The sequence below is a fragment of the Sapajus apella genome, unplaced genomic scaffold (assembly GCF_009761245.1).
Source record: "Sapajus apella isolate SASKATOON/1434 unplaced genomic scaffold, GSC_monkey_1.0 scaffold4, whole genome shotgun sequence".
NCBI classification, from domain to species: domain Eukaryota; kingdom Metazoa; phylum Chordata; class Mammalia; order Primates; family Cebidae; genus Sapajus; species Sapajus apella.
Genome location: NW_022436944.1, coordinates 7,578,070 through 7,595,364, shown reverse-complemented (window position 1 = coordinate 7,595,364; position 17,295 = coordinate 7,578,070).

Here is a 17,295-nt window from a genome sequence, read left to right as displayed (position 1 = left end):
GGGAGTCCTGGGCCCTCAGCCCTGCACGGTCGCTTGGCGCGCTCTTGGGGTCCTCGGGGTCACCTTGCATTCCGAGCACGGCCGTGTTAGGTATGCTTTTAATTGATGCTTGCCAAGATTAGACAACTTAGTGGCAGACGTCGGGCTAGGCTGTTTAAGATCCTTTCTTTTTCCCTGGTAGTCTCTCCAAGCTCCTGGGTGCATGGCCTCGAGGCGGCCCCGGATGGATTTTCTTGTTAAACTCCATACAGAGCTAATTAGGAAAGAAGAAACCTTAAGAGGAGCTGTTTGCTGTCTCAGAAGAAATGCCCATTCTTCTTCTAGAATCGATGGGGAATGAAGTGTGGGTAAGAGAGACACGTCGGGTTTCAATGGCTTGTGTATGGATGGGAGTCCCAAGGAGTCGCGTGCTCTTGGGAAGCACCTCCCCAAACTCTCCATTGTTCTGGGCAGTTTAAGGATGGTCTGCCTCACTCTGAGTCCTCACCTTCCAGGGCTGACTGTGAGAAGTGAAGCGCCTTTTAGGCCCGGGAGCTGGTGTTCCATATGGCTTCTAGTCCTACTAGTCTTTGGGTGGATGGAGGTGGTTAAATTAATCCGAAACAATACTTCCAGTCCTCTCTAGGTGCCCTTGGAATAGGGCCATCTGAAAGCAGTTCTCCATTCTGGTCACTTGGCTGGGAGACTGTGAACAGCTTGGCCCTGACATCCCTGCATGAAAAGTTGAAACAGAGTTCAGTTCACAGCCACATACTGTACATGTCTCTAAGATTAAACAACTGTTAACCGTTTACCATGATTGCTCTCAGTATGTACTTCAGCCTGCATTTCCTAAGACTAAGGACATTCTTCTGCATATCACAATACCATTATCACGTTGAAGAAACTTAATAATCTATTATTACTTAATATCCAGTCTACATTCAAATGTCCTCACTTGCCAAAAGCAAGTCTTATATATTGGTTTGGTAGGAAAAGTCATGCATTGCATTTGTTGTGTTTGTCTCTTTTAATGTACAGCAGTCCTCCACCTTGCTTGTTTTCATGGCATTAACTTTTTGGTTTCTCTATTTGTGTTTTTCTTCTCCCGGTGTTATTTAACTTTACTTTTAGCTCCTGAACTTCCTATAAGCTGGAAGGAAGGTTTAGAGACTTGATTGGATAGCTAGAATCCTGCATAGGTTACATGGTACTCTTCATGTTGTTTTCCACTAGGTAAAACATAGTATTAAATAGTAAACAACATAAAATCAATTGTCCAAATATTTATGGTCACTAGTGTAAAGAGGTGACCTCCAAATCTATTATAAAGAATTAGGAGAACCGTTTCCCTTCTGTGGTTAATAGGTAATCTATCAAATTAAAGATTTTGGAACTATTTGGAGGAGAAAGTCTTAGATCTCTACAAAAGAGACAGAGGTTATACAAGACTAATGTACAAAGAAGATAAACGATATTCCCATAAGATGTTACTCATGGTAGTGTCCCTAAGGGGTAATGGATGGACTAACATGACCAGCCCTGGGTCTGAAAACCAGTCTTTAAGACCATATCTTTGACTCATTCAACTATACAAAGACATTGTTAGAGGCACCAGAAACAGATGAGTGAACAAGATTGACAAGGACCCTGTAAGATTCACTCTTAGAGGAAGACAAGTAGGCAAGATCATTTCTAAGGGGTCATAGATGCTGTGAAGCTGATAAGGGGAATCTGATGGAGAATGTGATGCTCTAAAAGCAGATCACAGGATTAAAATCTCTGAGGAACCATTGACATTGTAAGAAAAATATCACAACAGTAATCAGCTCTGTCCCATCCACTCCACTGTGTGGGTGTGTACTTTTAGTGCAGCGTATATCATCATCAGTTGTGAACCTTTAAAGACAAATTCATTCACCTAGGTGGACAGATTAATACTAATTTGGATCATTCTAGCACCTACAGCTTCAGATTACCTAGTGGTAGATGCCTCATAATGTGTGGTGAATTGAGTTGAATACCAGCTTCATTCAAAGAGCAGTGAAGCTATGGTCTCTGTGGGGTGTGGACTACTTTAGAGTTCCTGGTGATAATTCTGGTAAAAGTAGTGATGCTTTCTACAGGGCCTTGTGATATGTATTTTTAAAAGATTTAACAAAACCCAGGAGGAATTCCCTATATTTACCTCAGCATACCTGACCTAAACTCCCAGCTTCATCTCCTCCAACTCCTTTTACCAAGATGTGCAGTATTGATTGTACTGGTTCTTTCCTCAAAATCAAGTGTGTCTGAATCGTGTATTTAACCACTACCAAGCCCAGCCATGAGCACCACCCCTTATTGTAACCCACACATCTGCATCAAGACTGTAAACGTGGCCCACCATTTCTGTTTACTAACTCATTGGCCTGACTGCTTCTTCCTTATCAAAGCCTTTTTCTACAAAATCACTTATGATAGTTTGAAGGTTCTCTGAAAATAATAGGGCTGAATATAGGGATCAAAATGGCTATACAACAAAAGTAAGTTTAGATAGTAGCAGTGTAAGTCAAGGACTTAGTTGGCACTGCGTAAGTAATCAGATCTAAATTATGGTTGAGAGTATTTTCCTGGTTCCAGCCCTGGCAAGTAGCTGTGCCTTCTGCAGGGGGTAAAGTGATTGCTGCCCTGCTGCACGCCTTTATCACAGCCATTCTTCACCCCACCTGGGCTGACAGTTCACCTCACTAAGCCAAGGAGGTCCACTAATAACAAAACCAGACAGGTTTCACTGCAAATAGATTCATATACTGAAAAAATCGACCTCTAATTTGGAAGAATGTTTTAGGACATTAATATTATATTTTATAAATTCTTTTTTTTTAATTTTAGAAAAGGTATATTTCAATATTCATTTTTAAAATGTTTTGAATGTCCTTTGAGTAACCAGCAGGTATATATGCTCATAACTGCCAAAACCTCCCTGGAATGCAAAACAGAGCCATGGACAACAGATGGGGGTAAGAAATTCTTTTAAATGAAGTGAGACAAAAAGCTCCAAAACCTTTAAGAGGTTATTTCCTTTGAAGCAGTCTCCTTTTTCTTTGTGTAGCATTTATCAGCTTGTGATTGAGTTATCTATTGCTGCAGCACAAGCTCCCCCAAAATATAGTTGCTTGCAAAAATGTCAATTTAATATTTCTCACAATTCTGAGGGTTGGTTGTGTAGTTCCTCTCTGGTTTTGTCTGGTCTCACTCATATGGATACATTCAGCTGTAGCAGCAGTTGGCCAAATTTTCTGTAAAACAGGATTAGATAGTAAATATTTTAGACATTGTCTCTGTCACATATTCTTTTTTATTTATTTTTTACAAACTATTAAAAACCGAAAGCTGTTCATAGCTCAAGGGCCATACAAAAGCAGGCTATGGCCTACAGGTTGTTTGCTGATCCCTGAACTGGAGAATCAGCTGAGCTAAAAAGTCCAAGGTGACCTCACTCATGTGTCTGCTGTCGGCTCTGTGTGGCCTCTCATCCTGCAGTAGGCTATGTTTTTGGTCTGTGGGCAACATCCAGAAGTGGGCAGGCAGAAGCTGTAAAACTTCTTAAGGCCTAGATTTGGGAGTCACACAAGGTTATATAGGCCAAATTCTGCAGAACTAAGCAAATTGTGAGGCCTCTCCAAATCCAAGGGACAGGCAAATGGACTCTGCCTCTTGATAGGAGGAGCTGCAGATAATGTGGCCAGATCTAGCAGAATGAAGTGGCAGGAACCTTATTCAAATAGCTTCCAAGTAAATCATCGAAGTTTGAATTTATGATGTCTGTTGGCAGCTATTGTTCTTACTTATGTCCCCAAACTACCCAAGCCTGCTTATAATTCTGTGAGCACTCATTTATAACTTGGCTCCGGGCTTGTTAACAAGTATAAATAACTAAACTGCCATGAGATTATCAGCAACCTGAGGGAAGAGACAGACACTGCCTTGCTGTGACATATCTTCAATACATTTATAAGGAATTTAGTTGGATAGCCTTACTGAGGTTTCAAGTCAGGTTATTTGCTTACTTCACAAAAGTGAAATCAATTTAAGAATCCTTCACTATCTACAAATTCCAGAAGAAAAGCATTCATCAAAGAGTTACATTTCACACTCAGTTACCATCTGATCAATCACATAGAAGTCTTCCAAACATATAATCAAAAGTTAGGAAACCATATGCCTAATGATAAGTTTGAACAAGCAATCACCTTTAACGATATGTTACATTTTAACCTTAAATTTGTTTGCAGATGAAAATCAAAATGTAACAACAGTTTTTTGTAATATGTGCTACTTATGTTTCAAGGCAGAAATGGTTCTGGACAAGATTTCTAATTTACAGGAAATGCTGCTACTAATTGTTCAGCTGAATTTTTCAGTATGTGTTTTCTCCAAAATCTCACTGTGACTGTCTTTCTCCACTTGATGGAAAGCTTTGACAATTTATTATGCTTAGAAGCAGCTGGGGTATATTTCTAATTGATGATTTGTTATCTTATATTTCTTACTTGACTATCCACATCTTTCATTCTCTTCAGCATTTTCCTCCAGCACTTCCTGTCTTACTGAATTTGATATATGACACTGCCTTTGTGCAAATGCAGAGAATATCTTCAGCCTTTCTTCTGCCTCCCTCCTTCAAATTACAAATACATGTAAGAGTCATGCTAGTAACACATATATGACATCCTAACATTAACACAATATATTCACATACACTCTATCACTTGATTATTAATACTCCAATACTGTGGAGGTAGATACTGTCATTACCATCATTTGGCAAGTAGAGAAACGTGAACAAATGTCTCAGAGATACCTCAAACTTAACATGTCTAGGCCAACCTCAGCACCTTCCCATAAAATCTGCTTATTCTCTTGATTCCTGATTTAGATAAAGCAGCCCCATTTATCACTCATCCAAGTTCGACTCTCACTTCGTCCTTCTCTCTATTCCACATGTCCAGCTACCAAGTCCCTGTGGATTCTCTTTCTCTCTCTCTCTGTCCCTCTCCTCTCAGATGCCTGCAGCCAAGAAAGCCTCATTCTTTATCTAGGTTTGTATCAGAGCCTTCTATCTGCTCCCCTGACTTCCAAGTTGCCCGTAAGGATCTTCACATTACCACTAGGCTGTCTTCCTCAAACCCAGATCCTGTCATGCATTCCTATTTTAAATTGGTCAGTGACTTCCCACAGGGCACAATGGAAAGGGCTATAGAACTCTTTGTAATCTGCTTCAGGCTACCAGCTCCTGCTATGCATGCATTTTCATGTACTGTCATTGTGCCCACTGTTCCCTCAGAGTACAGTTTCACTCTCTGAGTTCCTTTATCCCAGAACTACACCCATCTGACTCATCCGAGTCCCACAACCACTATAGCAATGCTTCTCAAACCTAAATGTGTGTAGGAATCACTGAAGAATCTTATTAAAAGCAGATTCTGATTAGTAGGTCCTGGATAGGGCCGGAGATTCTGCCTATTAGCAAACCAACTGTGCAGGGCATGGTGGCTCATGCCTGTAATCTCAGCACTTTGGGGGGCTGAGGTGGGCGGATTGCTTGAACTCCTGAGTTCAAGACCAGCCTGGGCAACATGACAAAATCCTGTCTCTACTAAAAACACAAAAATTAGCCCAGCATGGTTGTGTGCACCTGTAGCCCCAACTACTCAGGAGGCTGAGCTGGGAGGATTGCTTGAGCCTGGGAGGTCGAGGCTGCAGTGAGCTGTGAGTGCACCACTGCACACCAGCCTGGGTGACAGAGCAAGACCTTGTCTCAAAACAAAAAACAAACAGACAACTCACCAATTGGTGATAGGATACTGCTGATTGTTAGACTGCAATTGGAATAGTAGTAGTCTAGAGCTGCACTGTTCAATAGAACTTTCTGCAATGATAAAAATGCTCTTAGGTGTTTTCTGATATTGTAGACACTAATGACATGTAGCTACTGAATATTCAAAATCTACCTAATGAGACTGGGAGCTTAATTTTAAATTTTGCTTAGTTTAAATTTCAGTAGCTGCATGTGACCAAGTGGCCACCTTGTTGAATAATGCAGATATATAGGAATCCCTTTTCATCCTTCAAGACTCATTCAGACTTCAGGTTTTCAGTCCAGCGTGTAAGGCCTTAGAAGTCACCACTCTATCCTAATAACAAGTAAAAAGCTAAACAGACTGAAAAATACTTAATTCTTCATATATTTGTTGGAAAAGTGAGATCATGGGACAAACTGCACCTTCCAAACTGGAGAGACAGACAGGTAGTAGATACAGCGAATTACAGAATTAAAAAAGAAAAGAAAAAAATGACATTTTGAACTGGACAAATAAACAACAAAACAAACAGAAAACACAGAGAATTATAACTTACTGGAGCAGAAAACCATGAGCTGAAACCACTACAGGAACCAATGCTGGGATAAGAAAACTTAAACTGTTAAGTGGTGAATTCTAGAAGTTTTGTGTGGGCAAGTCTGAGAGTTAAAAACATCAGGGGGACCCAGTCATGGTGGGTGGAGCCCATACTTTTTGTGTGATTTAACTTCTGGAGTTCTACCAGGTTCACACAGTGAATATCAGAGAAAAATCCCCAGTGCTTCCAGCAGGGGGAGGGAAAAAGAAACCATTTTGAAATGTGCCAGAACATTCTGTTCTTAACAAGAGCTGTGCTCAGCAGAAAGTAGCTAAGTGGAATCTAGCCTGCTGGGGTTTTACCAGAGCCTAAATGACCCGGGGGAAGGGAATTGCCCAACTTGAAAAATAATAATAATAATTGAGGGAATTTGTTTCCACTAGACTGCTTTGGAAGAAATGTCAAAAAAAAAAAATCCTTTAGAGAGAAGGAAAATAATATAGGTCAGAAATTTGCATCCATATAAAGAAAAGAATAGCAATGGAGAAGGAATAAATGAAGATAAAAACATCGTGACATGGTTTGAATCTGTGTTCCCACTCAAATCTCACTGCTGGAAGTGAGGCCTGGTGGGAGGCAACTGGATCATGGGAGTGGTTTCTCATGGCTTAACATCATTACCCCTTGGTGCTGTCATTGCAATAGTGAGTTCTTACGAAATCTGGTCAGTTAATAGTGTGTGGCATGTCACTCCCCACCCATATCCGCCAGCACTTCCTCTTGCTCTGGCCATGTGAAGAGTTGGCTTCCCCTTCCCCTTCCACAATAATTGTAAGATTTTTTGAGGCTTCCCCAAAAACTGAGCAGATGCTGCCATGCTTCCTGTACAGCCTGTGGAACCATGAGCCAATTAAACCTCTTTGCTTTATATATCATCCAGTTTCAGGTATTTCTTTATGGTAATATGAGAACCAACTATTATATATATTTTTAAAAATTCTTAATTGATCTGACAGATAATAGTTTGTTCAAAATAGTAATAATGTATTTGATTATGTATGCTTGTGTATGGCTATATATAGCTGAAATGAATGAAAGCAATGACACAAGGATGGGATGGAGAAATGACAATTATTTTGTTATTATAAGGTATTCATACTACCCATGAAGTGGTATAGTGTTATTTGAAAGATGACTTGAATTTATTATAAATGTATATTGCAAACTCTAGGGCACCTACTAAAAAAGTTTTTAAAAATAAATATAACTAATAGGCTAAGAAAAGAAAGAAGGTAGAGTCATATGAAATGCTCAGTTAAAATCATAAAGGGCAGAAAATTTGGAGAGCAAAAAATAGGAACAAAGAACAAGGGTGATGATATAGTTTGGATATTCATCCCCTCCAAATGTCATATTGAAATTTGATTCCCAATGTTGGAGGTGGGGCCTGGTGGGAGGTATTTGGGTCATGGAGGCAGATCACTTATAAATGGCTTGGTGCCTTCCAGCAGTAATAAGTGGATTCTCAGCTCTGTTAGTTTGTATAAGAGCTGGTTGTTTAAGAGAACATGACATCCCTCTCCTCTCTCACTTGCTCCCTCTCTTGCCATATGATGCCAGCTCCACTTCCCCTTCCACCATGATTGGAAGCTTCCTGAAGCCCTAATCAGAAGCAGATGCTAGCACCATGCTTCTTGTATAGCCTGCAGGCTTGTGAGGCAAATAAATCTCTTTTCTTTATAAATTACCCAGCCTCAGGTATTGTTTTATAGCAATATAAATGGACTACAAAGTGACAAGTAGAAAACAGTAACAAATACGGGCTGGGAGCAGTGGCTCACACCTGTAATCCCAGCTCTTTGGGAGGCTGAGGTGGGAGGGTCACTTGAGGACAGGAGTTTGAGACCAGCCTGGCCAACATGGTAAAACCCCCTCTCTTCTAAAAATACAAAAATTAGTCAGGTGTGGTGTTGCACACCTATAGTTCCAGCTACTTGGGAGGCTGAGGCAGCAGAATCACTTGAACCAGTAGGTGAGGGCTGTACTGAGCCAAGACCACACCTACTGTACTCCCGCTTGGATGACAGAGCAAAACTCCATCATAAAAAAGGAAAGAAGGAAAGAAAGAGAGAGAGAGAAAGGAAGAAAAAGAAAAGAGGTAACAAATATGGAAGATTTTAATCCAGCTATATCAATAATCACTTTGAATGTCCATGGTCTAAATGCACCAATTAAAAGACATTGTCAGAGTCAATCAAAAGATAAGACCCAATTATGTATTGTTTACAAAAAACTCATTTTAAAGGTAAATATATAAATTAACAGTAGATGGATAGGGAAAGATATATCATGTTAACACTAACTTTAAAAAGCTAGGGTAGCTACAGTAATTTCAGACAGAGCAGACTTCAGAGCAAGGAAAGTTATCAAGGATAAACAATGACATTACATAATGATACAGGGATACATTCTCCAACAAGACATAACAATTCTTAATGTGAATACACTTAAAAACAGAGCATCAAACTATGGGAGACAGAAACTGTTAAGATGACAAGAAGAAATAGATGAATCCACCATTATAGTTGGAGATTTCAACATTCCTCTAACAGATGTGGACACGTTCCGCAGGCAGAAAATCAGTAAGACTATAGTGGAACTCAACAACACCATCAATCAACTGGATATAATGGACATCTTAGACTATCTTATCCAGTAACAGCAGAATACACATTTTTCTTAATCTTACATAAAAAATTCTGTAAGATAGGTCACATTCTGGGTCATAAAACACACCATAACACATTTAAAAGAATAAAAAACATACAATGTCTGCCCTCAGACTACAGTGGAATTAAATTAGAGATCAATACCAGAAAGATAGCTGAAGAATCCCCAAATACTTGGAGATTAAACAACATGCTTCTAAATAAAACATGGGTCAAAATGTAACTCTCAAAGTAAATTTTAAAATATTTTCAACTAAGTGAAAATAAAAGCACAACTTATCAAACTTCATGGGATGCAATGAAAGAAGTGCTTAAAGGGAAATTTATAGTATTGAATGCATATATTAGTAAAGAAGAAAGATCCAAAAATCAATCATATAAGCTTTCATATTAGGAAACTAGAAAAAGAAGACCAGATTAAAATCAAAGAAAGATAAAAATTATAGCAAAAATTAATGAAATAAAAACATGAAATCAATAGAAAAAAATCAATGAAGCTAAAAACTGGTTCTTTGAAAAGATCAATAAAATTGATAATTATCTAGCCATGCTAACTGTATTAGGCCATTCTTGCATTACTATAAATAATTACCTGAGACTTGATAATTCATAAAGAAAAGAAGTTAAATTGGCTCATGATTCTGTGGGCTGTACAAGCATGTCACTGGCATCTACTTGGCTTTTGAAGAGGCCACAGTGAGCTTCTAGTCAAGGAAGAAGGCAAAGCAAGAGCTGGCAGATCACAGCAAAAGCAGGAGCAAGAGGGAGGTGGAGAAGGTGCCACACACTTTTAAGTTACTAGATCGCATGAGAACTCACTCACTGTCTGTGGACAGCACCAAGCTGTGAGAAATCCACCCTCAGGACCCACATACCTCCCACCAGGCCCCACCTCCAACACTGGGGATTACATCTCAACATGATATTTGGACAAGGACAAATATTCAAACTATGTCACTAAGAAAAAAGAGGGAGGACACAACATGCTAATATCAAAAATGAAAAAGGGGACACTAGAGAGCCCAGAGACATTGAGAAGGTAACCAAAAAATATTCTGCACAATTCTAGGTCCACAAATTTGATAACCTAGATGAAATGGAAGAACTTTTTGAAAGATGTTATTTGCCAAAACTCAACCAAGAAGAAATAGACAATCTGAACAGGCTTATGTCTATCAAGAATATTGAATCAATAATTAATAATCCTACAAAGTAGAAAGCAGCAGGCTCAGATGTGTTCACTAGGGAATTCTACCAAAAATTAAAGGAAACTTCAGAAGATAGAAGTAAGAGTTTCTGGCTGGCTGACCACATGAGGGTTCCTGGAGAGGGGGGCACACCCAGGGAAGACATAGAAATGCCACACACCTTCCTCCATACCTCACCTTATGCATCACTTCATCTGTATCCTTTGTAATAAACTTGCAAATTTAAAAAAGAAGAAGATAAAATCAGAGAGAATACTTCTTAACTTATTCTATGAGGCTAGCATTACTCTAATACCAAAACCAGACAAAGGCATTACAACTACAGACGTAACTTACATGAACATAAATGCAAATATCCTCAACAAAAGATTATCAAATCAAATCCAACAACGTTAAAAGGTATTATATGCCACAAGTAAGTGAGATTTATTGTATGTGAGTCTGGTTCAACATTCAAAAAAATCATTGAATATAATCTGTCACATCACAAGGCTAAAGAAGAAAAATCACATGATCAATCAATAGATACAGAAAAAGCATTTGACAAAATCCAGCATCCATTAATGGATAAAATAACAACAACAGCTCAGTAAACAGAAATAGTGAAACTTCCTCATCTTGATTTTTAAAAACCTATTAACAAAACCCTCCGTATCAAAATACTAATGAAATTCTTCATGGAACAGTTCTAAAATTTATATGGAACCTAAAAGACCCAGAATAGCCAAAGCTATCCTAAGCAAAAAGAACAAAACTGGAGGACTCACATTACCTGACATCAAATTATGCTATAGTAAAACAGCATGGTACTGGCATAAAAACAGACACATAGGCCCATAAAACAAAAGTGAGAACCCAGAAACAAATCCACACACCTACCACGAACTCATATTTACAAAGTTGCCAAGAACATATGTTGGGCAAAAGATAATCTCTTCAATAAATGGTGCTGGGAAAACTGGATATCCATACGCAGAAGAATGAAACTAGACCCCTATCTCTTGCCATATACAAAAATCAAATAAAAATGAATTAAAAACTTAAATATAAGACCTCAAACTATCAAACTACTACAGTAAAACATTGGGGAAACTCTCCAGGACATTGGTCTGGGCAAAAATTTCTTGAGCAATACCTCACAAGCGCAAGCAACCAAAGCAAAAATGAATAAATAGGATCACATCAAGTTAAAAAGCTTCTGCATGGCAAAGGATACAATCAAGAAAGTGAAGACACAGCCCACAGGATGGGAAAAATATTTGCAAACTACTTATAAGGCATGGGATTAATAAGCAGAAAAGGTAAAGAGCTCAAACAACTCTATAGGAAAAAAATCTAATGATCCAGAAAAATATAGGCAATAGACTTGAATAGACATTTTTCAAATGACATACAAATGGGAAACAGGTATAGGAAAAGATGCTCAACATCACTGATCATCAGAGAAATGCAAATCAAAACTACAATGAGATATCATCTCACCCCAGTTAAAATGGCTTATATCCAAAAGACAGGCAGTAACGAATGCTGGCAAGGATGTGGAGAAAAGGAAACCTTCATACACTGTTGGTGGGAATGTAAATTAGTACAATCACTAGGGAGAACAGTTGGAGATTCTTTCAAAAACTAAAAATTGAGTTACCATATGATCCGGCAATTTCACTGCTGGGTGTATACCCAAAAGAAAGTAAAGAGATATCTGCACTCCTATGTTTGTTGCAGCACTGTTTAAAATACCTAAGATTTGCAAGCAAACAAGTGTCTATCAACAGATGAATGGATAAAGAAAATGTGGCATATATACACAATGGAGTACTATTCAGTCATAAAAAAGAATGAGGTCCTGTCATTTGTAACAATAAAAATGGAACTGGAGGTCATTACGTTAAGGGAAATAAGCCAGCCACAGAAAGACAGCAAACATTGTGTGTCCTCACTTGTGGGATTTAAAAATGAAAACAGTTGAACACATCACTAAGTGACTACTCTAAGCACAAGAAGAAAGAAGTAACAATTTTATTACTCTTTCCTCGCATGAGATAGTTGTACAAGCAGAATAATTTTGTCTTATATATACTATTCACAGAGTTTTAAGACTTCAAATGTCTTGATTTAGGTTATATATTTTTGATTTAAAAAAAACAAGTAGAAATAGAACAAAAAGTAACAATAGAAAAATAGAAAACTAAGTTTGTGAAACATGGCTGAAATAGTGTCTGGGTGCTGTATTGTAAATAAATAATAAACAGTTCTGGATCAAGTAAGTTTGACAAAACATGGTGAATATTAATAGTAATGGATTATATTACCTTGAATAAAAAAAGAACACTCAAAATAATGGTGGAAGTGGAAGTGAGCTCTTTTCTTTCAAAGACTGCAGCCTACAAAATGTAGAAGAAATTATAGAATTAGAAAAATCACCATTTTGCAACCACCATTGGAATAATTCAAGCAAGATCACCTATAGATGCTAAAATTATTGAATGAAAGGTTTTTGAGGATTATTGGGCAACATGATATTTATAATATTCTATCTCACCCACAGATTACCTATTTTTTTATTTAATTTAATTTATTTATTTATTTATTTATTGAGACAGAGTGCCACTCTGTCACCTAGGCTGGAGTGCAGTGGCACAATCATGGCTCACCACAGCCTCAACCTCCCAGGCTCAGGTGATCCTCCCACCGCAGCCTTCACCATGCCTGGTTAATTTTTGTATTTTTTTTTGAGATGGGTTTTTTCTGTCGCTCAGGCTTGTATTGATGTCCTGGGCTCAAACAATCTACACTTCTAGGCCTCCCAAATTACTGGGATTATAGGTGTGAGTCACCACACCTGGCCCACAGATTAATTACATAAACCAAATAGTATTTATTTGAGGCAGGTCTCAATTTAGAGGTTTATTTTGCCAAGGTTAAGGAATGACCAATGACACAGTCTAAGGAGGTTCTGAGAACATGTGCCCAAGGTGAGTGGGCTATAGCTTGGCTTTACATATTTTAGGGAGACGGAAGCCGTAGGCAAAGACATAAATCAATACGTAGATGGTATATATTTGTTCAGCTGGGAAAAGCAGGACATCTTGAAGTTGAGGGAGGAGTGTTCCAAGTCATAGGTGGATTCAAAGATTTTGTCATTGGCAATTGGCTGAAACAGTTAAGCTCTGCCTGTTGAGTTGAAGTCAGAATAAAGAAATGCTTGAGTTAGATAGGGGGATTGTGGAAGCCAAGGTTCTTGTCATGAAGTTGAAGCCTCTAGGTAGCAGGCTTCAGAAAGCATAGATTATAAACATCTCTTATTAGACCTTACTCTCCAGAAAAGACCTAGTAGCAAAGGAAGGAGATTCTCTACAGAATATATATTTCCTTGCTTAATGACTTCTGATGTAGAAAAAAGAAAAAAATGGATTTCCCCTACAAGAGATCACTTTGCAGGGCCATACGAAAATATGTCAAAGAAATATATTTTGGGGCCAGTTATGGTGACTCATGCCTGTAATCCCAGCACTTTGGGAGGCTGAGGCAGGAGGGTGGCTTGAGGCTAGGAGTTCGAGACCAACCTGAGCAACATAATGAGACCCCCCATTTCTACAAACATATTTTAAAAATTAATTTAGCATGGTGGCATATGCCTGTATTCCAACTACTCAGGAGGATGAGGTGGGAAGATCTCTTAAGTCAAGGACTTTGATGGTTCAGTGAGCTATGATCATGACACTGCATGTCAGCCTGGGTGACAGAGCAAGATACTGTCTCTAAAAAATAAATAAGTGAAAAATAAAATGGCGAAGGAAGGAAGGAAGGAAGAAAATACATATGTAGGGCCTGGTATCTGCCATGTGATGCTATACAGAGTCAGGTTGGAGTTATCTTATTGCTACAAAGAGTCTGTCTTGTTAGTCTTATGATCTCTATTTTTATGTTAATGCTGGTCAGTTGTGCCTAAACTTCAAAGGGAGGCAGGTAGTACTGCCCATTCTCATCGTAGCCTGAAATACTTTTCAGCTTTCTCTGGGATCCCCTTGGCCAAGAGGGAATCCATTCAGTCAGCTGTGGGGCTTAAAATTTTATTTTTGGTTTACAATTACAATGTAGTACACATTCACATGCATATGTGTAGGCACACATGCACAAAATATGTTGATATTGTATGATCTTTATGAACGTGTAAAAGCCCAGAAATGGGAGAAGCTCTTTTTAATGAGGTTTTTCTACCATAAATCTTCATTGAAAGAATTGACTTCTATTTGTCTTGGGGATGTTGTTTTGGGACACTCCTACCTCTAGAGACCAAAAACTATTGTTAGTGAGAGAAAGTGAAGTCTCCAGAGTAGAGGTGCTTGGGTTGAGAAGATAAGCCAAGTGCTTTATTTTGTAACGTAAATATACTGTGTCTGGCAACAGCAAAGCCAAGTCCCTGCAGCTTTGTATCTTCCAGAGGAGAAAGGATTATTTTCTATATTTGGATTTTTACTGTGTTTTGGGTTGATTTTTTGTTGCTGGAGATGTGTATATGTTCTTTGTGTAGTAAATCACAGAGAATTAGGAGCAGAAACCCTAAAGCTACTGTAGAGATAGGCATGCCTGATCATCCAATGGAGCTTTAAAAAAGTGATCTGGGCCGGGCATAGTGGCTCACACCTTTAATTCCAGCACTTTGGGAGGCCAAAGCGGGCAGATCACAAGGTCAAGAGATCAACACCATCCTGGCCAACATGGTGAAACCCCATCCCTACTAAAAATACAAAACTTAGCTGGGCATGGTGGCATGCACCTGTAGTCTCAGGAGGGGACTGAAGCAGGGAGGCTGAAGCAGGAGAATTGCTTGAACTCAGGAGGCGGAGGTTGCATTGAGCCCAGATGCACCACTGCACTCCAGCCTGGCCACAGAGCAAGACTCCATCTCAAAAAAAAAAAAAAAAAAAAGTGACCTGAACTTAGTCCAGTTTAGCACAGTGTAGATTGTGGTTATGCCTACTAAGATTGGATAACCCACAATGTCGTTATCGATTTGGCTGCCGTTATTTGTAAGTGTCCTGAGAGGTGGAGCTCAGGATAACCATAGCACCGAGGGTTAGAGTTGGACATCTTTTGAAAGGAGACAACATTCCACAATCATCCACCTGAATAGCAGTTACAAATTACTGGTATGCAAAAATTGAGGATGGAGGAGGAGCAGAGACCAGAGGGAAAGGAGATTCTTTTTCTTGTTTAGGTCCTTACTGGCAGTCTGGCAAGAACCTTGAGGCATGAAGACAGATGAGAGTCAAACAGGGAGGCAGTACTTGAGGTTGGTCTCAAGTACAGAACTGGGGGTCATGTATCTGAGCGAAGCCACTTTTTTTTTTTTTTTTTGAGATGGAGTTTTGCTCTTGTTACCCAGGCTGGAGTGCAATGGCGCGATCTCGGCTCACCGCAACCTCCGCCTCCTGGGTTCAGGCAATTCTCCTTCCTCAGCCTCCTGAGTAGCTGGGATTACAGGCACGCACCACCATGCCCAGCCAATTTTTTGTAGTTTTTAGTAGAGACGGGGTTTCACCATGTTGACCAGGATGGTCTCGATCTCTTGACCTCGTGATCCACCCGCCTCGGCCTCCCAAAGTGCTGGGATTACAGGCGTGAGCCACCGCGCCCGGCCCGAAGCCACTTTTAACAGCAATTGGAAGTGACTCATTGAGCTAAGCTTCCTGCCGGCCAGCCTCAAAATGCCTGGGAAATTAAGGGATGGGCCTGCTCATGCCTAGGGGACAACGGTAAGGGGCAAAACACTGCCTCCCCTGAGGCCAAAGGAGAGAAAGCAGGGATGTCCCCAGTCATAAAGATATAAAAATAGTCTCCAAAGGTTAGAGTTCATCAGGCATAAATTCTCTGTAAGTCAATTCATTAATGGAGTATGTAGTCAATCTTCACTTGTCTGTCTCCTCCTTATAATTGGTTCACATTATTGCCTATCAGTAATTCTGAAATCCCAATGCTTTTGGAAACTTATTTTTTTCCATAAGTTTGCAACTATCTCATTTGGTGGCAAAACTTGAGTTTTTTAATACTCTTATGTCACTTGAATTCTGAATATTTATGTTTTGCTGCAGAAATATCAATGTGTTTAATAAGGCTCTGCCTCAGAGTTCTCTTAGCATGCTAATGGCATGGGCCCAACAGATCTAAAAAGTTGAAAAAGAGAAGAAAATCACGTAGGGGGGTTGAATGCCTCCAGTTGAAGAAGGCTAGGTATTAAAGTGTCTTACCACTAGGGATTGGGGATGTATCTGACTCATGCAGCACCAAAGTATGTTAGCAGTGGAAGATATTTGTGTCACATGACACCAAAGTATGTTAGTGGCAGTGAATCTGTATGGGTCTGCAGCAGCCTCAGTTCTTGCCTCCTTAGGATAAAGAATTCTACCAAGGGGCATGAGGCAAAGTGAGACACTGAATCAAGTTTTAGAGCAGGAGTGAAAGTTTATGAAAAAGGTTTAGAGCAGGAATGAAAGGAACTAAAGTACACTTGGAAGAGGGCCAAGTGGACAACTTGAGAGATCAAGTGCATGGTTTGACCTTTGACTTGGGGTTTTATACATCAGCATACTTCTAGGGGATTGCAACCCTTCTCCCCTGATTCTTCCCATGCCTGTAATGATCTAGTATAGTATCTAAATAAAACTTCCTTTCAAGACAAAACTCCTCAAAGACAAAACATCCAAAAAAGAGACCTCTAAAATGGTAAAGTTTGACTAGAAAGTTATCCAAGTTTGGGTAGAAAGTTAAATGGTAAAATATTCAAAACTACATCTCCTTTCTGAAAGCTCAGGAAAACTTTGACATAAACATTGAGCTACAGAAAATATAGAGATCAAACTCTATTAAAGTGTAAGGAAAGAGAGAATAATATTTCTATGGATAATAAAAACATGCCAAAAAGACATTCTCATACAGCAGATGAAAACTATAGTCTAATCTTTCAAAACTAGCTAGTTGACACTAAAAAATGAAAT